Below are 27,817 nucleotides of genomic sequence, written 5' to 3'. Positions count from 1 at the left end.
TAACCCAAATCCCACAATTAAATGAAATAATGCAGTCATTTAAAATGGTGTTTTTGAAGAATTATCAGTGATGTTTGAAGATGTCCACAAAAGATTAGGTGATAAAATCAGACTGTAAAACTACGTGCGTTATGTACTTCCATTTTATTTTTCTATATGTTGGAAAAAGGCTCAAGATAGACTCCAAATGTTATCACCGGCTTTATCTGGGTGATTAAATCATAGGTGATTTTAAATTTTCTTCATTATACTTTTATATATACAATTTTTGATCCCTGTAACTATAAATATTACTTTTGTAATTAGAAAAATACATATAATGAAAATTACTTTTAAAGAAAGAAACATGTTTTACTGGGAAAGAAGAGGTCTGCCCCCAAGAAAGCTGTTGGTTTAATGGAGGAAGTGAGACATGTACACAAATAAATTTTTAAAAGGTAATAAGGGCCCTAATGGAGGTTTTACAAAGTATTGAGGGAAAGAGTAGCTCTGCCTGGGACAGTTGAAGGTTGGTGAAGGGGTCAACACTTATGCAGGGTCTTAAAGGACGAATAGGAGTCCTCTAAGGCTTTGTAAATTGTTAAGCCCTGTGTAAGTTGGTTTTGAGCCTTTATTATTGCAGTCAAAGTTTACCTCATATAAAGCTCTCTTTCTTGTCTCTTTCCCATGCTCCCCAAAGCCCGGGATCCCTGGGACAGGAAGCAGCAGCCGTTAAACAGTCACACATCAGTGCTCTAGCAAGTGAACTGAGGTGCATCAACTAAGGAGCAGATCCAAGACCAGAGGACATAAAATTGTCTGGGAGCAGGGCCAGAAAAGTGCTGGTGGGTAAACAATTCCCCCTTATTTGCCACCCTGTGGAAAGGCTGGCTTTGCTTGGAGCCTCCACTGTGAGCTCTGGGGCTATCTCCACCTGGGGGACGGTAAAAACCGAGAATGAGCATCACACAACAGTCCATGATTTACTCTGGCAGGAAATGGTGTGTCAGATGTCCTTACAGCCTCCAGACAGGGTGGAGTGGAAAAGAGGGGTGTGAGTCAGGGGACCAGGAAGGGTGGCAAGAGATGATTTGTTTGGGAGAAATCCTGAGAAGCTCAGGTTTGGAAAGGATTTAGAAGTGATCTGATTTAATCCTGATCCCCTCTCTAATGTCCTTATCACATGGTCATTCTTTGCTGCCTTCAGGGTGCAGCTCAGAGGCCACCTCTTCTGATACCCCCCCACCTCAATTCCTCTGGCCTGTGCTTCAGACATTCCTCATTGTTCAATTCTATGAGGAAAAAAATTCAGTGCTCTGTGTACCAGGCAGTGGGGTTATCATTCTTTGATTGCAGCATGCCCCCCGTGCCTCCTGTTTTTATTTATTTGTTTATTTATTTATTCATGCAACGTATATTGAATACCTACACCAAGCCTTGCAACGTTCCACATGATGCAATAGAGGGGAGAAAAAGACAGCCAAGGTCTCGTGTTTTTGTGGACCTGCCATACTAGTGGAGGAGACATACAAGAAACAAAGCAGCAACTAAGAAATTGTCAGGTTATAAATGTCAAGGAGTTAGCTTGGGAAAACTCTAGGGCAAGAACTTTCCCTACAGAGAGAGCAGCTGATTCCAAGCTCCTAGGGGACAACGGATAAGCTTTGCCGGCTCTAGGAACAAAAAGAAGGAAACTGACATTGTGCACAGAATACGCTTTCTTCCTTTATCTGCAAATGAAAAGCTTCTCATGGTTTAGGCCTTGCCTCAGGCACCTTCTCTTCGGGCAAATCTCTCCTGATTTCTCCAGGTAGAAGTGACCACTCTCTCCTCTCCTCCGCATTGCCTCTGAGTAGGCTTCTGTCGGCACACCTGTAACAATTTGCCGTTACGACCATACTATAGCATCGCTCCCCTTTAGTGGACCTCAGGGCCAAGCTTCTACCTTAATCCCTAATGTCCCTAATGCACAGAGCCTGGCACAGAGCCTGGGCCTGATAAACATTTGTTCCTTGCATATATGAATTCACATAGCACTCTCTCGGAACCTCCCTGGTGACGCTTACTCAGAATTAGTTACCATTTCTTGATCAGTGCTAGGTCCTGTGCAGGGTACTTGTAACTCTGCTAACTCGTGCAAGCCTCAGGAGGGCCATGAGCAGTAAGTGTTATTCACCTACTCTGTAGTTAAAGCTCAGAGAATCCAAGTGACTTCTGCAGTGGTTCAGTAATGAGAATCGGGGCTGAGATTTGAACCCAAATTCTCACGATGCCAAATCCCAATGCTATGCAATGCACCCACCCTCCATTAGTTCATCTGTGGACCTGTTTTCTTTTCTCCTAGGTAGCCATTCCCGGAAGGAAGGGTCTGTACTTGACTCCATTCTGTATTCCCCATGATACCAGAACAGTGCTTTGTATTTGTACACACTCAATATATGTGTCTCAAATCTCCAAGGGGTGGACAAGAAAGTATGAATGTGTGAATGAATGCTTCATCCAAAGTGAACCAGCATCTGGTATCAGGTCATAGGATGGTGATGCGCTGGAGGGAGAGAGATTTCTGAGGAGATGGGGCCTTCCCAGATACCCCCGCACCCATCTGGGAAAGCTGAATGTGCCGTCTCCATAGTAAAACACTCATTTCTTAGAAATCACACCTTTTGCTCAGTTGCACTTCTCAGCAGGCAGGCAGGGGCACAGAGGGGAACATGCATGGCTTCCAAGGAGTTGGGAAAACGAGGTTAGGTTTCGATTCAGATAGTTATTTGTGTTTTCTGGGTCTGCGCGGTCGATAAATTTTCAATGAGCAGTGATTCTGTTCCTCATCTTTCATGCTTTATGGGACTTCAGGGAATGAAAGCATAACATCCTGCTTTCCCATAAGTTCTCTGGCCGCTACCCTGGCACCAATTAAAGACATGTCTATGCAATTCATCAAAACCAATTTGGAAGCACTCTGGCGCTGCCCCTCTGATGTGCTGCCTGCTCCACATACAGTAGTTCCTCAGCTGCAGCCATGGAGTCAGGCACATAGGAGCTTTTGATGAACTGGCTGTGCCGGCCCTAAGTGTTAACTATGTCATCTGACATGACTAATGAGGCTCCCAACCTGATCCATGAGAGCGGAACAGCCCTGCTGTCTGGAGGAGGCTCAGTTTCCACAGCCAGCCTGGGAAGAGGCTGCAACGTGCGTAGTACACACTCCATTATGTCAGCTGGAGTCCTGGAGGCTTCTCGTGTTGGAGCCGGGAGCCGTCCACCGGGAGAGTGATGGAAATGGTGGTCCATGCTCTGTGCTGGGCGCTGGCGGGAATGTGACCCAACTCAAACTTCTAGCTCAGCCTCCTCATTTTACAGACATGGAAACCAAGACCCAGCAAAAGTGTGGGGCTTGCTAGACACCTAAAGTTTGAGGAGAGAAATAAAGGAGAAAAGATGGTCCCTATCCTTGAGGCGTTAAACCCTGAAAGGAGCAGCAGATCGATGCCCACGGGATAACAACTGGGGCCTGAGGCAAGTCCACCTTATCAAGGGTTAAACCGTGGGTTTCCTTCCTTCCTTCTGCAGATGTTCATTAAAGGGAGGAGAGCATGTGTTCTTGTCACCTCTGCAGTCCCCAAAGCATGGGATTTGGAGTCAACAGATCCGGGTTTGAGTCCCCGCTCTACTTAAAGTTGATGTAAACTTGAGCAAAATCACTTCATTTTTCTGAGCCTTGGTTTCCTTGGCTGTAACTTTCGGACAAGCCAATTACTGCTGCCCACCCAGCCTACTTCCTAGAGGCCTTCAGAGACCCAGCAGAGTTAATGTGTGTGAAAGTGTAAGAGGCTCTGCACATGTTAGTTATTACTCATATTATTACACTGTTTAAAGACCCCTGGCTGAAATCTCTAGAATATGGATCCACAGCTAGATTTAACTCTCTTCCTCTCCTGCCCTTTCAAAATGTGCAGGAAAGAAATGGATATAAAACTAGTTGGTCAGCTGCCTACAATCTTAACAGCTTTCCCAGAAAGTCATGATACAGAAAGAGGAAGAACTCAGCCGTTGTAATTTAATGTCATTCCACACTTTGACTGAGCACCTACCATACGCCAGGCATTTGTCACACTGTGTGGGGACTCAGAGTTGGATAAGCCATGTTCCTTGGCCACCTTGAGAAGCTTACCAGTTAGTGGGAGAAACAGACATGGACATAAATAACTATAACATCCTGCAGAAAAACACACTGCCATAAGAAAGACACAAATCAAGAGCTGCGGGAGCCAGAGGAGATTAGGAAAAGTTTCCTCCAGGAAGTGGTATTAAAGGATGGGCAGGGTTTAGCTCTGTCAGCAAGCACAAGAAAGGGTGTTCCAGTCTGAGGGAGCAGCATGGGCAAATGCATGGAATCCTGAAAGGAATGATCATCTAGAGAATAAAATCAAGTGAGATATGGGGTGTGAGCACGAACAAAGGGAAAATCGTCAGGCTCCAGCTCTGAACCCCAGGCATGGATGTTGCTATTTCACTCTTCTCTTTGCCGGCTGGGGTCACCTTGGCCTCTGTCCATCAATCAAAGAGAATCCCATACTGGCCCTTCCTCCAGCAAGGCTGAATCCAAGTCCCAGGCAGGAGAGCTGACACTGAATGAACAGAGAACAGCAACAACCATCAGATGCGAAACAGCCTGGGCTGGGAAGTGCGGGTCGGTCGCAGCCACACGTCCCCAGCTGAGGTGTGAGAGCTTCAGGGAATGTAGCGATGCCCTCAACATCTGAAGTATGATGGCAAAGACCTGCTACATTTCTCTCCTTCCCTGCCTCCTTTGTCCAGAAGAAGCCACCTTCTTTATGAGTACTGCTGTCAGAATGGCTTTGGAAGGCCGGGAGCTGCAGCTGTACTCCCCATGAGCCCATGAGGCTCATATTTCCTCAGTCTTTCCATTGTAAATTGTTTTTTATTGAGCAAATAATGCAGTGAAAAGAACAGAAACCCCCAAAAATAAGAGAAAGAGGAAAGAGAGCACATTGTCTCTTTCTGTTTCTTCCTTGCCCCTTCCTGTTATTGACTGTGAGCATGATTTTTTTTTTTTTTTGGCCGCTTTGATCATGGATGCAATTATATATTCTATTTGTATTGCTGAGGACTGTACTATGCAGCTTTTTCTATTGAGCTACTTACTAACTGCCAACTCCTAGTACCCACACAGGCATGGCCCTGCTTCCCCAAGGCTGAAGGAAGATGCCAGAGTCATGTAAAAGGGGTGCCCCATAGATAACAGGGTTACCATTGATATTTGCATTGTGGTGCAGAGGAAAATCACTGACTGCTCTGCTGTTGCACAGACTTGGGTTGGAATCTCAGCTCTTCTACTTCAAAGGTAGATGGCCCTGGGCAAATCACTCCATCTCTTTGAGCCTCAAATTCTTCCTTGTCCATAAAATGGGGTTGGTATTAGTACCACCTTCATGGGATTGCTTTGAGGATTAAATCAGATACCAAAATGGAAATGCCCAATATATAAATGGTAAGTCCCCTTCCTGTGCCCTTCCTGGGGTCAACCTAGGATCCACTCTGCTTCTACCATGTCTGTCTGGCCCCTCTCCCCTGGGCCCAGCAGACCTCCTGGGTGAGCCCATCTAACTTCTGACAGGCACACCATTCTGCATATTTATTATTCATTGGATGAATGCACTATCTTTTACTTAAGTACTCTCCTGTGATGCAAATGTTGGTTTTTGAGTTTTTATTTTATTTTCCAGTTTTTCACTATTTCCAATAATGATGTAATAAACACCTTCACATATATTGCTCACTCCATCCTTTAAAGAAAGCATTTCCTTAGGAACAATTCCCAGAAACAGGATCACTAAGACAGAGGTCAGAAACATTTTAATGGCTTCTGAGGTGTATTTCCAATTGTTTATTCAGGGGTTTGTACCTGCTGTTCTGCCACCAGCTTGTGGAAGCGGACTGCTTGGACTAAATTACAGGCTCTTGGGCTCCCGCTCCTGCTTTGTTTCCCACCATTTCTTCCAGCATGCCTCCCACAGTGCAGCCACATGGGACAATTCGCTGTTTTCCCCTCCAAATGATGCTCCTATGCTTTTGTGCCTTTGTACTTCCTGTTCTTCTTCATCTCTCTTCTGTGAGAATACGCTCCCCAACACACCTTAGAGCTCACCCTTTGTGAAAACGGGAACTTCTATACTCTATTCAAGACCCAGCTCAGCTACCCCTTCTCTTTGAATTCGTTCCAGTTCTCACAAGCAGAATTAGTCACTCTTGCCATGTGTGGTGCCTGAAGGGACCCTTGGATTCAAGTGCCCACCCAGAAACAGTCATCCCCTTACCCCAGCTACACACCCAGATCTGTGCGACTCTCCTCCCTTTCACCTTCCCTCCCTTTTTGCACCAGGCAATTACCAAGTTGTACCGATTCACAGCCCGAATATTCCTGAATCCACCTGTCTCTGTCTCATTGCCATCACCTTTGGCTGTCACCTCACATCAAGATTCCTGAATAGCCTCCTAAAAAGAAAAGAAGAGTAACATGTACTTGGCTCAAAAGTCAAATTTTTTTCTAAGCCTTCTAATAAATACCAATAGGTTCCTGTTCCACCTGTTCCCACCTCCAGCCTTACTCCTCAGACGCAACTAGCCACTTGCAACTCTTTCAATTGTTGCTTTTGGTATTTACTTCTGTTATCAAAACAATATACCTATACTTCCGTTCTTGATTTTTTATTTTTTTTTAAATTTTAAAAGAGTTTATTTGAGCCAAACTGACAACATATGCCAGGGGGCAAGATCTCAAAGGCTCCCCTATTGTTCTTGATTTTTAATTCAGAAATCACCTACTGACTGAACAATGGAAGATTTCTCTCACACCACTTCCCCATCCCATCCTTCAGTGTAATGATATCAAAATTTTTGGTTAAATCATTATGTAATATTTACATATTATGACCAGGAGTACTACTAAAAATATTTTGCCCTCTAAGATTCCAGCCTCCCCTCCAGCACTGCTGTCCTTCCTGGTGAGGTCTGAGCCTGCGGGGGAAGGCAGAACACTGAGGGACAGGGGCTGAGGTGTGGGAGGTGGGACAGGGGGGCCATTGGCTGGCAGGCTGGTGGGCACCAGCACAGCTCCTGATGGTTCCCATGCAGGTTCCCAAGTAAGTGTAGCAAGCAGGGCAGAGGTAAGCCTCTAGAAAAACCTCTGGCTGTGCCCAGGAGGGGCTGGGCGCTGCTGACTGGCATAGGCACTGACTGATCCAAACAGAGGCTGGCTTCTTGAGCAGGATTCTGGAGCCCCTGGCTATGCCGGGTGTTCTTGGATTCTGGGAAGGTGCAGGGAATTCTAAGACGGAGCAGGGGCAGCTGGAGCAGTGGTGCTCAGGGAGCTTGGAGTCGCTACTATTTACTAAGCTGCGTAGAAAAATTTCAACATTTTAACAACGAATACAGTCTAATAGAACAAGTACAGGCCTGTTGGCCCTGATGGTGATTATGGAAATATTATTCACAGCCAAGCTGTATAGGGCTTTGTGATTAATTTCTACTCTTGGTAAGATTTTCGTTTTTCCTTGAGGTAAGAATTGCCTTGTTTTCTGTTGCTTATACCCATCCCTGAAACCTTCTTCCAAAGTCTTTGGTAGAACAATGTGATGACCAAATCCATCAGGTCTATGCTAGGCACAGGGGACTCAGCTGTGAACAAGACAGACATATCTCTGCTTTCACTGAGACTGAAGTTTAGCAAGGGATCAGATATAAGTAATTACAGTTGTTTTATGTGTCACAATGGGAGAAGGAAGCATAGGTTCTGTGGGAACCCACAGTTTACAGCTCATCCAGCTAGAGAGTCAGGAAAGGTTTCAGACCTGAACGATGAATAGAAATGATTCATTTAGACAACGTATATTGACTCTTAAGGGTGCCTCTTAATTGCTAGGTACTGTTCTAAATGCTGAGAACACACTACTGGACAATACAGACAAGGCCCCTGCCTTCCTGGTGCTTATATTCTAGTGAAGGAAGACAGATAATGAACACAGAAGATAGATGTTCAATAGACACAAGGCCGATAAGACAAAAAGGGTGGCATGGGTGGCATGATGGAAAATGGTCAGGGTGGGAGGTGAGGTATGGGGGAGGGGTGACAAGGCTATTTTAGGCAGGTCTCGCTAAGGAGTTGACATCTGACTTGATATCTGAAGGATGAGACTAGCCAAGGGGAGAGTGTTCCCAACAGAGGGAATAGTATATGCCAGATCTAAGAAGCAGCAAGATCATAAGACTTTACAACAGAATTGAAAGCAATTCCATGTGGCTGGAACGTACATGGCAGGGGGCAGTTGCTAGAAATAAGGGAATGGATGTAAGCTGCAGGGTGGGAGCCCTGGCACCTCCTAATATTATTATTGATAAAAATCCCTATTCTGCAGTTATTTGCTATAAGATACAGTCGCACTCTCTTTAGCTGTCTTTAGTATTAGAGGAAGTGTGGAAACTTGCAAATTCCACTCTTGTAGACTACTTTGCCAGATGAATGGTGTGGACAGGGACAGAAAAACATGTGGAGGTTAGAAGCCATTGTTTGGTCCCACTTTTTGTCCAGCAGCATCACCACCACCACCACCACCACCACCACCACCACCACCACCACCACCAGGCGCAGGCTCTTGGGCTCCTCCTTAGCAGCAGCCCCCTGACAGAGCAGTGCCTGCTGTGGTCTGGCTTCCCCAGTGGTGGCAGCACCTTCCTGATCTCCCTTTTTCTCTTCTAACCCTTCTGAGCCTTTCTTCGTTGGGCTACTGCCATGTGCCCAACATCTCTGTAGATAATTTCCTACTTTAAATTGCTTTCTGCTTGAAATGATCTAGAGTAGTACTGTCCCACAGAATGTCCTGTGATGATAGAAATGGCTTAACTGTGCTGACTGATACAGTATCTACCAGCCATATGGGGCTACGGATCTCTTAAACTGTGGCCAGTGTGACTGAGGAAGTGAATTTTCAGTTTTGTTTAATTTTAATAATTTAAATGTAAATGACCACGTGGTTGATGACTGCTGTATTGGACAGCACAGATCTAGAACGATTTGTGTTTCCGACAGGACACTGGCTGATACAGTAGTTATATGGAAAGTGGTCATGGGAAACTGACCCACAAAGGTGAGACTCTGGGATTGTTATATGACCTGCCTGGGCTTGTGATGACCTCATTGCCAGTGGAAAATGGGATACTGTGTCATGGAAGAACTCCAACCTCATGGCAGATGGCACAGAGTAACAGGAATCCAAGTTGGCTTGCACACTCCATAGGTGCTGAAAGTAGACAATGAGACTAAGCGGATCAGAGAAAGAGAGTTTAGTTCACAAACAGCAGGAGTAATAGCATGGGACGGCTGGTTTCCTTGCCTTCCAACCCCGTGGGACTATGCGATGGGCCAAGATGGTGTCTACACATGCAATGAGGTTATGCTGTCACTGAGGAACCTTGGGCCAGGAGCTCAGAACCTTTTATAGCAAGCAGTCAACAAGCCAGTCTCCTTCCCCTGGGGAGTGACTAATTGTGTAGTAGTCACATTGTGGTCACCTAGTCCTACTTAATTGCCTTTGTGACTAGTTACAGAAATGACTCAGGGTAAGAGCATGGTTAGGCCTTGTACTTCGACACATTCAACAGGGACGTACTGGGACACTTGGGGCCCCTGGGGGATAGCCTCTCCCAATAACTACTAGTCCAGGGCATGCGACAGCAAAAGAGTGAACTAACTATCACCTGTGAATACCTGAGATGAAGTGCCTGTTGAAGGCAGGTCTTTGGGAGACCAAATTCCTGCTGACATAGACTTTTATGGTAGGAATTGTGACTACACAGATTTTGAGACAGGTTGGCTTCTTCTGATTATACTGGAGGGTTTGTTAAAAGAAAATTACAAGCTCAGAGTTCTAAACTAAGTTCTAGGCACATGTAGAAAAGCTGAGATCTTCTGCTATAGCTCTAAAACAATTTTTTACTTATTATAGTTGCAGGACAAATATTAATATAATTGAAATTCAGACCCAAATTTTGATCCTGTGACTGCAGAATTATAATGTTAGTAGAAGTCACAGTTTCCCCAGGGTTTTTAGATGAAAATTAGAGTATGGATGGGAAAGAATGGGACCCTGAGACTTGGAATGCAGACATTTGGCTTGATTCGGATATAGGAGACTCTTGAATGCCTAAATCCTCCTGCGTTCCAGGAAAGAAGAAAGAGGGTTCTTTTCTATCTATCTCCTTTCCTGGTGAAGCATGAGAGTGTAGTCGAGTTTTTAAAAAATAATCAATCTTTGCATACAGAAGTGTGTGTGTGTGTGTGTGTGTGTGTGTGTGTGTGTGTGTGAGAGAGAGAGAGAGAGAGAGAGAGAGAGAGAGAGAGAAGAGGTAGAGAGAGCAGAGAACATACGTGAGCATAAAGGCACCTGTACCTCCCCAATACCATATAGGACCCCTACATTTAAAGACAGAACATAAAAATTCAAAGCTTTTTCTCAATCAAATGAATCTAGGTCTCCTATTGCCTCCAAATCACTTTGACTCTATGTCCAGCCCTGGCTGTTAGTACACTGGAGGCAGTCAAGGTCCATGTGGAAACACAAAATTCCCAGTCTGAAATCTATCAGCTTTGGAAGCAGTCACAGCCCCTTGCCAACTCCAGTTCCAATCCTTCTCTTGGGAGCCTACATTTTCCTCTCTCACTTTTATTGTTTGTTTATTCAAATGCTCCAACTGCTGGGAATATCCCAAGGAAGTAAGTCATCATGCTATTTTGCTGTGGCTGGGATGCTGGGGGGGGGGAAGAAGGAGGAGGGTGAACGGTTTTGTGGCGCTATTTGCAGCTCCACACCACACCCATGGCAACTTCACTGGAAACGGCATAGCTCCCTTCACTGATAAGACTTCAATAGAGTGAGAACACTTCAACACTACTCACCTGAGGGTGGATCAATGAATAATTTGGGGGACCCGGCCCTCAACTCGTGGTCTTACAATCTAATGGTAAAGACAAAGAAGTAAAAGACAGTTACAATCCAGGGAAATCAATGCAATGATAGAAATAAATGCATGGTGCTTCAGGATTACTTAGGCTGTGGGTAGGAGGTGGAGAACGAGAATGCTCTCCTGAATTTCATCTGGAAGGATGAGGAGGGATTTTCCAGTCCAGGATGGCAGTGGGGTTGGCATTAATCCTGGAAGAGGAAGTAGCACAGGCAACAGCTGGGAGAGTAGAGACAGAGTGGTCTGCTCAGGAGCGACAGGTCACTGACCATTGACCACGTGACCCGTGACCAGAAATTGAGGGGAAGAGGATGAAAGATGAAGCTGTGCAGGTGAGCAGAGCCACCTGTTCTGGAAGACTCTTAAGTGCATGAGTGACATGGTTATTGTTCTCTGTCAGAAATGTCCTTCTGGAGGAGGACATGGGGGTAGAGAAAGCAGTTAAGAAGCTGCTGTATTACTCCAGGCAGGAGATCGTTGGAAGCCTGAAAAGGTGGTGGTGGTAGTGGGAAGAGGGAAGCATGAAACGATTTGAGGGTTATTTGAAAGGTGGAATTGACAGACCTTAGTAACCTACTAGCCATGAAACGTGGGAAAGGGAGGGATCAAGGGTGAGTCCAGGCTTAGGGCCTGGCTAACTGGATGTACTCAAAAATGTGACCCAATGAGAGAGGTTTAAGCAAGTGCTCTAGGAATTCTGAGGCCAGTAAGACCACAATGCAGGAATGCGGAAGGTGTGGTCAGAGGGTCTCTGCCTTCAGAGAGGAAATTAAATGAGAGATTAAGAGAGAAACAGGGGTCAGTGGAAAAGTATGGGTCTTCGGCATCAGAGACACATGGGTTCCAATCACTGCTCTGCCACTAACTTGCTGTGTGACCCACACCATGTTTTTATTCTCTGAGCTTCAATATCATCATCTGTACAAATTAGGACAAGGCTAATTTCTACCTCTCCGGGGAAAACTTAGTTTGTAAAAGTGTAAGAACTGGATCTAAGTGAATCATCACTGTCTTCAAGTGTTTCAAGTATGTAGGTGCAGGAATTCCCCCTCTACAGTCAAACACAAATCATTATGAATCCTTATAAGAACTCAGCCACCGTTTCTCAAGGCTCACTCAATTTGACAAACATGATGTATAGCCCCCATCTAATTTAATCATTACCATCACTCCATAAAACGGATATGGTGTCATCATCCCTATTTTACAGATGAGGAACATGATATTCAAAAAGAGGGAAGAGCTTTACCTAACATCACACTACTATAAGGTCTATTAGTGTAAGTGGTAGAGCTGTGATGGGAACCTAGATCTGACACAGCTATCGTCCTCGGTGCTGTGGAGGAGCAAAGGAGGCAGAAGATGGTTCCTACCCATCAAGCTGTCATCCTTATCTAAGGACTCAAAGGCCAAGAAATGAAATCTACTCTTGGTGTAGGGGTTGTTGGTCGTAGGCCATCTAACCCTTCAGAGGGGAGGTGGGGTTGCCTCTAATGCCCTCAGGGGCAAGAACACCAGGGGAGTGGGCCACGTAGCAGGAATCATCATCTTACTGGAAATCCTGACATAAAGGAAGAACTACTGGCCCAGTAGTGGGCGCCGCCATGGTGCACAACACTATAAACCAGTCCCTGCAGCAGTTCTATGAAGCAACTGACACCCGAGATGGGGCATGATGTATGGAGCTGGTGTCTTTCAAGCATATTCATGTTGCAAATCCTTGACTTCAGTTGGCCTCTCCAGAAAAGAAGCGTCAACAAGTTTTGGAACTCCCTTATGACAAAATGTTCGCAGCTCATTTAAGGAGCACTTATGCAGTGGGGAACCATGACTTCACAGAGGCATACAAATGCCAGACTGTCATCATCCAATCATTCCTGTGGGCCCACAAAGAAGAAAACTGGGCTCTGCCTGTCATGTATGCAGTAGCACTTGACCTTCAAGTATTTGCCAATAATCCTGGGTCCTGGAGAAGCCTGAAACCTGGGCACACCAACAGGCAGAGAGGAAGAAGCTCCAAGGAGAGCAGGAAGGGAGAAGGCAGGCAGCCCATTCGGACAGATCTCTTCAACAATTTCTGCTGTACTCCACACAGTCTGCAGGTCCCTGCCAGCAAGGCCCGTGGGGAGTCAGATCTCTACCCCACCCAGTGCCAAAGAGGCAGAGCCCTCGTTTCCTCATTAGCATGGTGTCTGTGGAGGCCTGCTGAAACAAGATAAATAAGGTCCACGTTCTCATAAGGTAATAATATCCCAAATGTCCAGGATATAATAGAAAATCACTTGTCTTACCAAAAACCAGGAAAAACTTCGCCTTTTGAGATTTTGATTGAGGAGAGACAATCAACAAACACCAACACTGACATGACACAACGTTGGAATTCCCTGACAAGGATTTTACACCAGCCATCATAAAAATGCCCTAGGGAACAATTATAAACATGCTTGAAACAAATGAAAAAGTGGGCAGTCTCAGCAAAGAAATAGAAGATATAAAGAACCAAATGGAAATTTTAGAACTGAAAAATAAAATAATTTAAATAAAAATTATTGAGGATTCCCTACCACGAACTCCCCCCACCCCAGCCCCCACAAACAAAAGGAGAACTACTGAGCATGGGCAACTGTTTTTGAAGGGTTAGGGTTGGGCAAATTAATACACGCAATCACAACTACAGAACATTATGAACTGTTTCTAGTGCTCATGCTTTTGAGCCTTTCAGGCTGAGGTCAACCCCAGGAACCTTTGTTCGAGACCTCAGCCTGCTGCCCAAGTACTCTGGAAATAATTATATACAACTATAATAAATAGTTATCATTTACTAAGCACCAAAGACTTGACAGGTCATCTCATTTAATTTTATAACCATCCAACAAATCAGATAATCCTATTCCCATTTTACAGATGAAGAACTCACTGCTCTAGGAGTTATGTGACTTGAATAAGTTCACACAGTAAGAGTTCAAAACTCTTGTCTGTTGTAACAGACACTGTTGGTTGCCTATCCAACAAGCATCCCACCGGTTCTCTGCTCACAAAATCCTCATTTTGTTCAGCTAGCCATCCATCAGGAAAAAGGACTCTATTTCCAGTATGACTGGCCAAGCCAATCGTGGTGATCCTATGTCCTGTGGTCAGCGATTTGATTAAAGTCAGGTGTGTGACTCAGCTTGGGCCAATGGTATGGGAGAGGGCATCAGTGAAGAAGTAGCATGTGAAAAGGCTTAGAGAGGGGAGACAGAGTTCTGTGAGAACACATGGGAAAGGTTTCCTTGCTTTTCAAAAAACAACACAAAGAAAGAGATGACGATCTTTTGCTGTTGCACATTATAGTGTCTGGATGTGATGCCTAGAACTGTGGTAGCCATCTTATGATCACAAGGAAAGCCGGTCGAAGAAGCCTATAAGCTGAGGTTGGAAGAGCATAAAGATGGAAAGAACCTGGGTCCTTGATGAATTAGCCAATCTTGAAACTGCCCTACTTCTGGACTTCTTGTTATGTGAGATAATACATTTTCCTTATTGTTTTAGCCATTTTGAGTTTTTTGAGTTTTTATTTGTTGTTTTTTTCTTGTTTTGTTTTGTTGCAGCTGAAGACATTCTGATATTGTACTTTTTCACTGAACTGTCACAAAAAGTCAATGCCTGGTGTTATTGTCTCTGTTTTACATATTAGAAAATGAAGGCTCAGAGAAGTTAGGTGATTTGTCTGAAGTCACAGAGATAAGAAATGGCAGAATAGTATTTGAAGCCAGTTCTGCTTAACTCTGGAGCCAGAGTTCTTAACCACACCATACTAGGCAAAACAATGAAAATTGAACCTGGTCTGGCTGGCCACAATGATCATGTTCTTTCTTCCACATTTCACTGCTTCCCAAATTCAGGGATGAAATTCCCAAACACCTGAGTCCACAATGTTTGGTACTTAAGCAATGATGGTCGCTATTAGGATTGGGAGGAGCAACCACAAGATGCAGGGCAAGATGACGGCAAGTGACGGGGATCCAGACACATGAGTTGGTTTGGCCTTGGTCCCATGACCAGCGGACTTTGGGTCATTCTGGGAAAGGTCCAACATGCCAGGGCGGATGACTTGGTTTGAATTTGGTAGGAAATGAGGAGACAATAAGGCCTTTGATCAGAAACATACCACACTTAGCACTATCCTTTAGAGTATGTTAATTCAGCAGGTACAAGTAGAATTGATGTGGGAAAAATGAGGAGCAGGGAGATCAGTTTGAAGACTTAGGGCATCCCTTCTTCCTGAACACCTAGTGAAGCCACTGCTTTCCCACCAGCGGAGCCCAAGTGTCTGGCATTTGCACAAAGGCAGCTTCAGTGGCCGGGGAAGAAACTCACACCTCACTCTCAGGGTTCCTGCCCGGCTTGAGGCTCACACAGGTCATGGTGCACACAGCAGAGATGCTGACAGAGCCAGAGAACTGAATCCGTTACACAGGCAGAGGAGGTAAGACTGCCAGAGCTGAGCTGCAGAGAATCACCATTGAAGACAGGAGGCCCCAAAGGAGCCCAAGGCAGCCTCTTCTCAGTCAGCTGCGAGTTGCTCAGAGCGGATCCAGGATTCTCAGAAGGCTGGAGGCCTTAGATACTTGGAAGTGCAGTACAGTCCAAGATGTGAGGACCACAGGGGGTTCTGAAGGATCCGTTAACAGTCTTACTGAGAACCTGGGCCAATTCTGCATGATTTCTGGGAGCAGCTTGGTCTTTTGGCCCTGGATCTAGGAAGTGTGGGGGGGTTGCACTGCATTTCCTCTATGCTGTCACTGGCTGCAAAGAAGTGCCATTAGCTGCCTTTCAGCCACGGACAAGCTCTTTTCTGAGTCTTCTTAATTTTTTCTACTTGATTCATCACCTATGTGAGGCTCTGAGAGTCAGTGTTAGCTCTGACAAGCTCTGGCCAGACATGTACATGTTTCCTGCACCTTCTTTAAGACTAGCACGCCTGGCAGATTACTTCTTGATGGTCTGTGAACATTGCCATTAGGTTTTATGAAAAGTAAGGCGGGCCCCATGAAGTCATCTCTTTTTACATAGCAAACCCTACAGGTAACATAAACGGGGGGAGGGGATGGGTTAGAGAAAGTTGCAGTTCTCCAACAGATGCACTGGTTTCTTCACTTTCCCAAACAAACATGTTATTCTCCATTTTTTGGAATGCCTGGCTCTTGTGGTCTAACCTCCATTTCCCCACTTTCCACAGACACACAAGTACTAAAAAGTATTTCTCCCCTTAAAGAAAAACAAGCGTGCAAGTGTGATGACAAAAGTGTGTGGTGGAGATGAACAAATTACAAAACACGTATGACATCTGAGAAGGAGAAACAACACTTGCCTCTTATGGGAATGAGAGCCTCACGTGGCTAGATCTTCTGATTTTTCAACAGAGGCTGGAGATCTAGAATTGTATGGTGTGGGGACAGAGTCCCAGAGAGCAGTTTCCAGGCTCTCGGCCTCACATGGAAAGGTGCTGGCTCAGTTATTAGATGGTCATCAGCTGTAATCAGATGGTCATCCGCTGTGGCTGGGTGGCCATCAGCTGTTACCAGTTAGCCATTAGCCACTAATGTAACTGCCATGGCTACACTGGCAAGGGGGTTGGTTCGTTGGTTGGTTGGCAGAGAAGTAGATGGCGGATTGCGACTAGCAAGTGTGGTTAGCAAGCGCGGATGGTGGATTGTGGATCATGTGAATTCTTCTTCCTGTCTCGACCAGCCGCCATCGAGAATATAGTGGTATGAACCCCTAATCCATGGCTCGTTGATGTTCCTTTTTGGCCTCACCATGTCCTGCGTTCTGCTGCAGGGAGCGGGAGCTGAGACACGGCATTACATATGTGAAATCTCCCAATTTTAAAATGTTGTCAAAACAATTTAAAAAGAAAATTTTGAGAGACAAAGAAAGCACATCTCTGGGCCAAATCATCCTTAACAATTTATCACCTCTACCCTCTAGGGCAAGGGTGCCCAAACTGTGGCCCGTGGGCCAACTGCAACCCATGATCCATTGTTAATTGACCCGTAGCAAATTCCAAAAATATATTTAGTTTACTTAAACCAGGTGAGGCAATCCGTACTTCACTTCGAGTGAGTGGCCCGGCTGTTTGTGTATTTTACCGCTTGTGGCCCTTGGTAAAAAACGTTGAAAAAAGTTTGAACACCCCTGCTCTAGGGTCATGTCTAACTAAGCTCCTTAGCTTGGAACTCAAGCCATTTATGACCTGACTTTCGCTCATTGCCCTCCACTTCCCAGCTGTGCTTCCATGCTCTTCCCACCACACAGCCCACCTACAGCTCCCCAGGCCCTGATCTTCCGTCTTCACAGCTCGGATTACTGGTTTCCATCTGCAATACACATCCTCCTTTCTCTGCCTACGAATCTTTTAAGCTATCACTCAAGACTCAGATCAAACTATACTTACTTCTGAAAGTTACCCTTCTCTTTGATTAGGATAACTTTCATTCTTGATTTCGTTTCCTGATTAGGTGCTCTTCATTCTTTCCATGCTCCCATACTACCCTGAACATACTTCAATCAGACCTCCTACCACACTGTACTGGAAGTTCTGGTTGCAGTAGCCTGAGAACTTGAGGGCAGGACTTTCATAGTCTCTGACCTGAGAACCTAGGGTAGGCGAGTAAGAAATACACAAAGAAAGTAAAATCATTTCATCAGAGGGGAAAATGAAAATTCAAACAAGATAGAGAGCCAGAGGCTTGAACATTTCAAGTAATATGTCCAAGAGGTAATAATAGCCGGTGATAAACAGAACACAAGCCCAGGAGTCAGAAATCAGGATGATTAGAACAGGTTGGGAGGTGGGATGGTTTAAGATAGAAGCCGTGGACAAGGAAAGGGTGTCCGGAGCCTGTTTCTACAGGGAGCTGAGAGGTGATCGGGACTGAGACGGGTCTCAGTGCCTTAATGGCTTAGTACTGGGCTCCACTATCAGCTTGATTGTCTGATAACTTTCTGTTCTCCATTTCAAGGATTTATTTTCTCAATAAACATCTATTGGACATCTATTCTGTGCCAGACACTGTTAGACGCCATAACTATAGAGGAATCAGATACGATCACTGTGCTTGAGCTTGTGGTCTGGTGGAGGAAATGGACACATAAATAGATAATGACAAGAAAATGAAATAAATACTACAACAGAAAGAAGCACAGGGAGGCCTGGTAGCACAGATGAAGAGCTCCTGATCTACTAAGGCCCAGGAATGGTAGGTCATACAGCGAAGGAGCAGCAGACCCTGGGTGAGAACCCAGGCCTCTGACTTAAAAACCCACTCTTTTTCCATTGTAGAAAATTAGGAGAAGATAAAAATGACTTTATGATGATCGAGGAAATTTATGTGTGTCAGCCTGGTTAAGCTACAGCTGTATGGTTCTAGACTAAAGTTAGTTAAAAACATTGTTACTTGAGATTTAGGAAGCAGATGGGAATCAGCAGCCATTGCTCTCTGAAGATGGTGGGGGCGAGTTACAGCAACAACAGACATGGAGGTGCCAGTAGATTCCAGCTTATCTTCACTCTCCTCTACTCCACATCCAGCTTTCCCAACTGCTGTCTCTCCCGGCCAAAAGGAGCTCCAGGCCCACCATCAGACACCTGGCTGTGGACCCCAGACTTCTCCCACAGACTTCTCCCTCAGCTCCCCCTTCACAGCAGCTGTGTGCTTGCCTTCTTCTGGGATTGGCTTGTTGGTGACTCCACTGGTCCTTGGCCCCTTCAGTTTCAGAGCTGCACTGTCCCAGCTCCTCCCACAATTGTATAAGTTCCAATTCCTGTAGTAAATCCTTTTCCCATAACTCATAGTCGTTCTGCTTCCTTAGCTGGACACTGACTAAAATACTGTGCTTTTCCCAAGGATAAAAATAATTGGGTAGATAGAACAGACTAAGGTTAGAAGTCAGCTTCACCACTGTGGGGACAGAGCCCCAGAAAGTAGTTTACAGGCTCTCAGCCTCACGTGGAAAGGTGCTGGCTCGGCTGTGGCTGATAGGCTGTCGGCTGTGGCTGGTTAGCCGACTGGCCGCCGGTATAACTGTTGCGGCTACAGAGGAGAGCCGAGGACTGCCGAGGATTGCCGAGGAGCCGAGCAGAGCCGAGGAGAGCGAAAGAGGAGAGCCAAGGAGAGCGGAAGAGAGGAGAGGAACAGAGTCGAGAGAGTGGAGGAGAGTTGTCGGAAAGGTCGGTTGGCGGAAAGGCGGACGGCAGGTCGCGCGTCCAGTGAACCCAGCCTCCAGTGAGACCATAGTGGTATGACTCCCTTACCTATGGCTCCGTGGGTGTTCCTTTTTGGCCTCACCATATCCTGCGTTCTTGTGTGGGGAGCGGGAGCAGAGACCCCCTAGGCCGCCCCGCCTGAAAAATGGCGCGGTGAGCAGGCCTCCGCGCACGACAACCACTATCTCCATAACTCCAGTGCTTCTACACTGAGGAGTTCAGTACATGTTTGTTGGATTGCATTGAATTTTTAGGTTGCTTCTATTTCTTTGTTGCTACAGACATCACTGCAAAGAATAGCTTCTGGGAAGAGGTGGTTTTTTGTTTCATTTTGCTTTTTTGTTTCTGTTTAATTTTTTTCCTAGTGTCATGCAGGGTGTCATGCGGGGTCTCTGGTTCCACTCCCCGCACAAGAACACAGGATATGGTGAGGCCAAAAAGGAACCCAATGGAGCCATAGATAGGGGAGTCATACCACTATATTCTTGATGGTGGCTTGTCGTGACACAAAAGCAAACATCTGCCAGTACCCCAACAAGGGGTCTTCCTGTACTCCAGTCTCGCTGGCGGCCGGGCGAGACACAGGAAGTAGGATCAACACGATCCACAATATAATCTGCTTGCTAGCCACAATCTACCCTCTGCTTCTCTGCCAACCAACCAACCCCACTTGCTAGCTGCAGTCTGCGCTTGACAGCTCAGCCACCGCAGTTATATTAGTGGCTAATGGCTAACTAGTCACAGCTGATGGCCATCTACTACCCGAGCCAGCACCTTTCCACGTGAGGCCGAGAGTCTGAAAACTGCTCTCTGGGACTCTGTCCCCACACCTAGGATCAGTGCAAGGGTGTAGAGTCCTCTATGGCTCAGGCTCTGAAGTTTTGACCTAGGTGATATCTGTTATGTTGACTACATGTTGTGGGGACAGAGCCAGGAGAGCAGTTTCCAGGCTCTCAGCCTCATGTGTTAAGGTGCTGGCTCAGGTAGCACATGGCCATCAGCTGTGACTAGTTGGCCATTAGCTGTAACCAGTTGGCCATTAGCCACTGATATAACTGCCGTGGCTGAGCTAGCAAGCGCCGGTTGCAGTTAGCAAGTGGGGTTGGTTGGCAGAGAAGCCAACTGCAGGCTGTGGATCGTGTGGCTCCTGCTTCCTGTGTCTCCAACCCAGCCGCCAGTGAGACTATAGTGGTATGACTCCCCTATTTATGGCTCTGTGGGTGCTCCTTTTTGGCCTCACCATGTCCTGCATTCTTATGCGGGGAGCAGTACCAGAGACTCCGCATGAAACCCCACGTGACACATGTATTTTTCATCTCCTGGGATATGACAGATTTCCTTCTGGCTTCAATTTTCTTCTTTCTCCCTTATTTTCTGTCCCTTGCAAAAACAGAGAAAAGCCTTGCTCTTGTGCATTTTCTCCAAAGAAAGTATTTCACACTCTAATCAGATCAGCAAAAAAAAGGTATATTGGGTTACCCATACGGGAATGCTCCTCTGACATGGCTGGGTTGGAAGTCAGAGAAACGAAGACATCTGAAAGTGGGGGCTCTGCTCCCGTGGGCTGGACAGACAGCAATCAACTCTGAACCACTTAATTGCAGGGAATTTCCTCCTTCCTACGTAGACCATTCAGCACTTGTTGGGAGAAGACCTGCTGCATATTCACGTTGCCTCCTGGAAAGCTGCAATAAATGCTGTTTCAATTAGACAACCATTTATGGAATGTCTATCCTAAACTAGTCCCTACGCTAATTGCTAGAGATACTGCCCTTGAAGCACTTTCAGCCAAGAGATGGGAAACAATGAATTATAGCATACGTCAGCCTCTAATAAGTGCTAGAAAAGAAGCATAAACAAAGCACCATGGAACAGAGGAGGGAGCAATTATACTTGATAAGGAAGTGCTGGGATGGGGGAAAGAAGTCTAAGTGTTAAAGAATGTATAGACAGAGGGGCTAACCCTGATGAAGCACGAAGTGGGGTTTCACAGAGGTAGGTTAACCAGGGGAGAGAGAGCTAACAGTTACTCGCTGATCATCTGTTCTGTGCTGGTCACTGAGGTAAGCGCTGTACATAAGTCATTACATTAAATCATCCCCAAAACCCATCTGGAGGAAACTGAGGCACAAAAAGTGAAGTACCTTGTTCAAGAACTTGAAAGCAGTAGAACTGGGATTCAAACGCAGATCTCTCTGACTTCTAAGACCATGCCCTGCTCCCCCATCTGTGCTTGGAAAATTATTTTCAAAAGACGTGTGAGATGACCTCTAAAGAATGAAAAGGATTTTGACAGGCTTCAAAAGGCAAAGGAGTGGAAGAAGGTATGAGGTAAAAGCATTCCAGGCAGAGGAAGAATGGGAGAACAGCTCCAAGGCAAGGTGTGAAGGTGCATGGCTTAGTTGTGGCATCTTGGGCCCTGTGGGGTGACTGAGAAGACATTGCCACCTGCCCACACCACTGTCTTCTTGGATTCAACATGTCATTCAGTGATTCGCTCAATAGTGCGGGGGATCCAGAGCTCAAAAACTTCAATCCTTACTCTCAAGGAGTCTCCAATCTAATTAATCTGGTGAGAACTGCTGTCACCACTGATTGTCTTGTATACTTGAGCTCAGTGTGTGTGCGTGTGTGTGTATAGTCACTCAAGTGTTGTTTGGACCATTTCCTTCCCACAGTCATTTCTCAACACATATATTCCCCGGGCTCCCCATAAGTGTGTGTTCCTTTATTGCCTCTGCTTCTAACAAGGCTTGATTTGAACTGCTTGCCTTGATGTGATAAGTTTAAAGCCCATAACATTTCAACAAGTGCCCTTTCAACCCAAGAGAGACCTGACCTGGTCTTCCACTAGCTCACTTAAAGATTAATGATTAACCCTAGGGTTGCAAGGAAAAGATCTTCATCGGAACTGACAAGAAAGGGACACCTACCATTTCTCTGCAGTCTTCAACAAGTGCTCAGTGCGTCTTGAAAGAGAATATGGCTCCAAGCCTTTTGCTCAGCTGGCTGGAGTTTTTAAAAATGCATTTCATCGCTGGCAAATCACAGAACGTCATAAACAGCTGGAAACTCTCTGAGGCGAAGACAGGCAGGATATTATGTTTGGATTTATAGACCCTCCCCCATGATAGCTGATTTCCACTTCTGACAGGGTTATTATTTCCATCTTTACGAAATATCTTGGATCTCACCTTGGATAATTACTGATTATCATCAGCTCCTCACATGAGGTGCCTTAGCACTTGGGTGAACCCCCTGCAATTTTTTTTTTTCAGAAATGAACTAGGGAAAACTCATTGTGTGAGGTTATGTATTTCCATTTTCATTTGCAATTCCCTTTGGCTTTCTAATGATCAAGTCATTAATCAGTGTCAAATTACCTTCTAGAGCACAGTATTTTTGCCACTTGATTTCCAACGTGGATTAAATGGTAATAACTTGTTATTAGGTCTGGTAGTTTCTTGTGAGGTACTGTGGTAATCACAAACCCAGAAACTTTTAGGGTATAGTCAAGATCTCAGTGGTCATCTGTAGTTTTTTGCTGAGTGTACATCACAATCTTCTGAAAAAAAACTTTTAAAAAAAATTTTTATTGTGTAACAGTGTGTTTTTTCCAGGACCCATCAGCTTCAAGTTGTCGTCCTTCAGTCCAGTTGCCGCCCTCAATCTAATTGTGAGGGGCGCAGCCCACTCTCCCATATGGGAAATGAACCAGCAACCCTGTGGTTAAGAGCTCATGCTCTAACGAACTGAACCATCCGGCTGCCCCCACAATCTTCTGAAATTTGGTAAAGCTCCCTACATTATTCTGACAAGTAGTCCCAGCTGAGGACCACTAAGAGTCCAACATCCCTCATTTCACTTACCATTTTATGCATCCTTTTATGCTTCCACACCTTTGCTTTACCTACTTCCTCTGCCATACTTTTTTTTTTTTTTTCAGTTTTATGCCATGATACTCTTGATACCCTCTCCTCATTCCTCTGCCTGGTCAAGTCCTGTTCACCGTACGAGGCCCAGCCCGAATGCTACTTCTGCTATGGAGCCTTCTGTGATGGGAATAATCCTTTCTCCCTGATCCCAGAGCACTTCTTAAATACCTTTATACCATTCTGTTAATCGGGTTCTCCTATAGTAGTATATAGAGCTATCTGATGCCTTTCCTGTATCTAACTTCCCCCCTCGACTGTGAGTTCCAGGAGAATAATGGTTATACTTTATTCATCTTCTTATCTCCAGAGCCTGGCTGGCATGGGGCCTGACACACTTATTCATTGAATGAATGAGGAGGCTGAGACCCAAAAGAAGTAAAGAGACTTTATGTTAGTCCATTTAATTTACCCAGATCTGGGCTTCCTCTGCATTTATTCACTAAGTTGCTTACAAAGAAAGATGTGCAAGGATGTGAAAAGGAAGGACCTAAAGGGCCATATTAGTTTTAATATTCTTTTTAAAACAACTTCCCAATAGCTCCTTTAATCTGAATTAGTAATGGGAGGCTGAATATCAACTTGAACTTGAGGATGTGTTTTCAAGGAAATCAAACAATGTCACCAAAATCCAAATCTCAGTTGATTGGTTAAATCAGTGTAGGCAATATTAGCCTGACAATCGGAGCTGCCCGCTCGTTCCTGTGTACAAGTTACTTCACCTCTGGGTCTCAGACACCTCTTCTGTATAATGGAGGATTAAACTGATTATCTCTGAGGTTCTAACTCTGAGGTTTGATGACCTTAACCAGAATCATTAGTCAAATGATGTAGCAGTTTCTTTATTTGGCTCTATTCCATACTTAGGAGAATGAAGTATTCTTAATAAGATACTAAGAAGTTTTACAAAATGTTATTAAATCGTAACAATAACATAAATACCTAAAAGAAAACCTGGAAAATAAAGGAAAAAGAATCATCCTAGTTCTACAAGTTATTGTTTTGGCATGTTTTCTTCCATTATTTTTTTTTTAAGGAGGGTGCATCTCAGAGTGGCCCATGTGGGGATTGAACCGGCAACGTTGGTGTTATTAGCACGACGCTCTAACCAACTGAGCTAATCGGCCACCCAACTTCCATTATTTTTGATATTCACCTATATATGCTTTTTCCACTTATCATAAGCATAGTCTTTGATGTTATTTATAATTCTTATTTTAAATGAATACATACTGAGTAGATATGTAGGATATGTAGATTCTCCTATTGTAAGATATTTAGGTTGTCAATTATTTTTTTTTTTTTTATTGGAGAAGGGGAACGTGGCTTTATTGGGGAACAGTGTGTACTTCCAGGACTTTTCCAAGTCAAGTTGTTGTCCTTTCAGTCTTAGTCGTGGAGGGCGCAGCTCAGCTCCAGGTCCCGTTGCCATTGTTAGTTGCAGGGGGCACAGCCCACCATCCCTTGCGGGGAGTCGAACCGGCAACCTTGTGGTTGAGAGCCTGCGCTCCAACTGAGCTATCTGGCCACCCAGGAGCTTAGCGGCAGCTCAGTGACTTCATTCTAGTTGGGGAGGGCGCAGCTCCCGGGCCCATGTGGGAATCCAACCAGCAGCCCCGTTGCCCAGAGCTCGCGCTCTAACGGAGCCACCCGTCTGTCCCCCAGGTTGTCAATTTTTTGATAGCACTGAAATTAAAATCTATAAATGTAATTTTCCCATATTTTGGATTATTCTCAGTATGGGAATCCTGTATCAAAGAGTATGAACATTTTTATGACTTATCACACGTTGCCAGTTTTAGTAAGCATCTGTGATTTTGCTCTGCAGTATTCTTTTGTCTTCCTCTGCTAACAGAACACTAATTTTCCTAAGAGAAACCAAGCCTACTCTCACTCCCACTCCATGTGTTTTGGGAATAATTACTTTACCCACATCCGTCCCCCCTTTCCCAGAGAGTAACATGTGGTTCAGGCATGGCAAGTCAGGGCATTACGTTGCCCTGGCCACAGTTCAGGGATGGGTATGTGACCCAGATGAAGTCAACAGCCAATACAGCAAGAAGACTTTTGATAAGACTGTTGGAAGAGATGGCATATACTCTTTTCTGCTTAGGCTATAAGCAGGGATGATACACGCCTGGAGCTGCTGGGAGCCAACATGTGGAACCTGAGAATGAAGCCAACGGTCAAGACAAAGCTGAAGGATGGAGAGATACTAAGACTGGCTCTGTATGAATCCTTGGATTCAGGAATCCCTGAAGCCTCACTAACTTGCCAATCATATGAGTGAGCTACCTTGGAAGCTGACCTTCCAGCGCCCTTCGCCTTCAGAATGCAGCCCCAGCTGACATCACCACTACAGCCTCTTAGAGACCCCAAGCCAGAACCACCCAACTAAGCTGCTCGCTTCACAAAGAAACTGCAAAAGATGTATGAAATAAAAATTTTATTACGTCACTATGGTTAATTTGGGATAATTTATTATGCACTAATAGTTAGCTAATAGATATATCAACATGGGAGAAGATGTAGAGAAACTAATTCAAAGTTGAGGGCTGTTTTAAGCTCTATGTGGAAGGACAGAGGTGGTTGAATGAACTTGAAAGTGCTGATGAGACTGAGTTTGAAGTAAATGATAATGGGGCCCAGGGTAGAAAGGAAAGGAAAGCCAGAGGAGGGGAGCAGACTTGGGACTGAGACACTGTAAACTGCAGATTTCACTGAAGTTGAAGAGCAGGTTTGGTAGGGTAGAGTAAGAAATCTGGCATAAAAGGAAGTTTTGTTTAGAATGTGGACTACTTTGGTTACTGGTTTTACAGGTGAAACAGTTCTGGAGAACAGAGTGCAGGATATAGTCACAGACGTGCACGCTCAAATGTCTGTGCTGGGGAAAGATTTCACACCTCTCTTCTAAGTACAAAGGCAGAGTGGACAATGGGGCAACCTAGCTCATCAGCAGACTGTTAAAAAATCTTCCTTCATTCCCAGTGTAATGGCATGAGGGTGGGATGAAGTTTGCATGGCTTGATGGTGAAAGCTTCAATGCAGGGGTAGATGGTCTGGAAGTTGTAGTGACAAGTTAGGAGAATGCCAGCCTTTACTTTTGGTTCAAGATATTGAAGATGGGAGGAGAAGGAAGAACTCTATTCGAAAGCGCTGACAGGGAAGCAATGAACTTAAGGAAAAGGTCAGATTTTAGACAAGATAAGGAGGTGACAGCACTGCTCCAGGGAAAGGTTAGCTATGTAAGGAAGTTTCTTTGCATTAGCATGGGTTTGCTTGTAAAAAAAACTAGAACTTTATTTTCTTGGCAACTGGGAGCCACCAGAGTTTTATGCAGGAGACTGACATGATGAGATCTGAATTCTAGAAAGCTCGCCCTGACAGCATGGGCAGTACGGTGGAGCACGGGAATGGAGTGCAGAGGTTCCCTTCGAGGAAAACAATTTGTAAAAAGGTCCATTCATTCCACACAGGTAATGAGGCCTCATCATCAGCCCACCAAAACAATGGCATCCGCTGTTTATGAAGTAGGGACTACAGAACTTAATGGACAGAGAGGAAAGGGAGTGATGGCAGTGGCCAGATCTTTCACTTCCTTTTGAAGCTGTTCTAGCAGTTGATCCTCCATTGAGCCTGGATACGTAATTGCCAGTTATCCATTTACTTTCCTTCTTTCTGTCCCCCAAAGCCACTCATCTTGATCTATTTATTTGATAGTCTACTGTTTTTTTTTTTCTTTTTCTTGTCTTGCTGTTCACATTTTTAGTACACACGTTGGCTATACAGTGTGGAAACAAAATTTTCTGAAGGTAAGACTCTAAGGGCAGTGTGGTAAAGTGAAATAAGCAGCAGACTGGAAGTTGAAAGGGCTGGTTTCCACTCCCAGTCCTGCCATGACATTCCTATATGACTTCGGTTAACTCATTTGACTTCTTTGGAACTCAGTTTTTTCCATTTAGAAAATGAATCTCTAAGGTCTTATCCATTTCAATTTGCCTACCTGTACAACACCATAGAAGCTTAACAGATATTTTCATGACAATGGTGAAATCTGCCTTCTCTAATATAGCTACAAAACCTGCTTAGTCAATGGAGTAATAAAGTTTGAGACAAGTATTGTACTCTAATACATTTTTTCTTCCTTGGAAGTGGAGGGTGGCTCTCATTTTTCATATATTTCCTGAAGTCAAAGTGCCTTCAATTGAAATCATGGCTCTGGGGCCGGCCCGGTGGCTCAGGTGGTTAGAGCTCCATGCTCCTAACTCCGAAGGCTGCCGGTTCGATTCCCACATGGGCCAGTGGGCTCTCAACCACAAGGTTGCCGGTTCAACTCCTTGAGTCCCGCAAGGGATGGTGGGCTCTGCTCCCTGCAACTAAGATTGAACACGGCACCTTGAGCTGAGCTGCCTCCCTGATGGCTCAATTGGTTGGAGCGCAGGCTCTCAACCACAAGGTTGCCAGTTCAATTCCTCGACTCCCACAAGGGATGGTGGGCTGTGCCCTGCAACTAGAAACGGCAACTGAACCTGGGGCTGAGCTGCGCCCTCCACAACTAAGATTGAAAGGACAACAACTTGACTTGGAAAAAAGGCCTGGAAGTACACACTGTTCCCCA

At 45.2% G+C, this 27,817-nt stretch overlaps 1 long non-coding RNA gene across 1 annotated transcript; it reads right to left on the bottom strand.

Moving 5' to 3' along the window:
* Positions 1-26: 26 nt before the first annotated feature.
* Positions 27-27,808, bottom strand: LOC109444785 (uncharacterized). The gene is made up of 4 exons (XR_012497480.1): positions 22,651-27,808; positions 22,201-22,343; positions 6,391-6,495; positions 27-4,607 (listed from the first exon to the last, which is right to left on the bottom strand). It is a non-coding gene; the product is annotated as an uncharacterized LOC109444785 (long non-coding RNA).
* Positions 27,809-27,817: the final 9 nt, after the last annotated feature.

The sequence above is a fragment of the Rhinolophus sinicus genome, linkage group LG06 (assembly GCF_036562045.2).
Source record: "Rhinolophus sinicus isolate RSC01 linkage group LG06, ASM3656204v1, whole genome shotgun sequence".
Classification (NCBI taxonomy): domain Eukaryota; kingdom Metazoa; phylum Chordata; class Mammalia; order Chiroptera; family Rhinolophidae; genus Rhinolophus; species Rhinolophus sinicus.
Note: the sequence above shows the minus strand (reverse complement) of the source record. Positions and strands in the feature narration are given on the sequence as shown.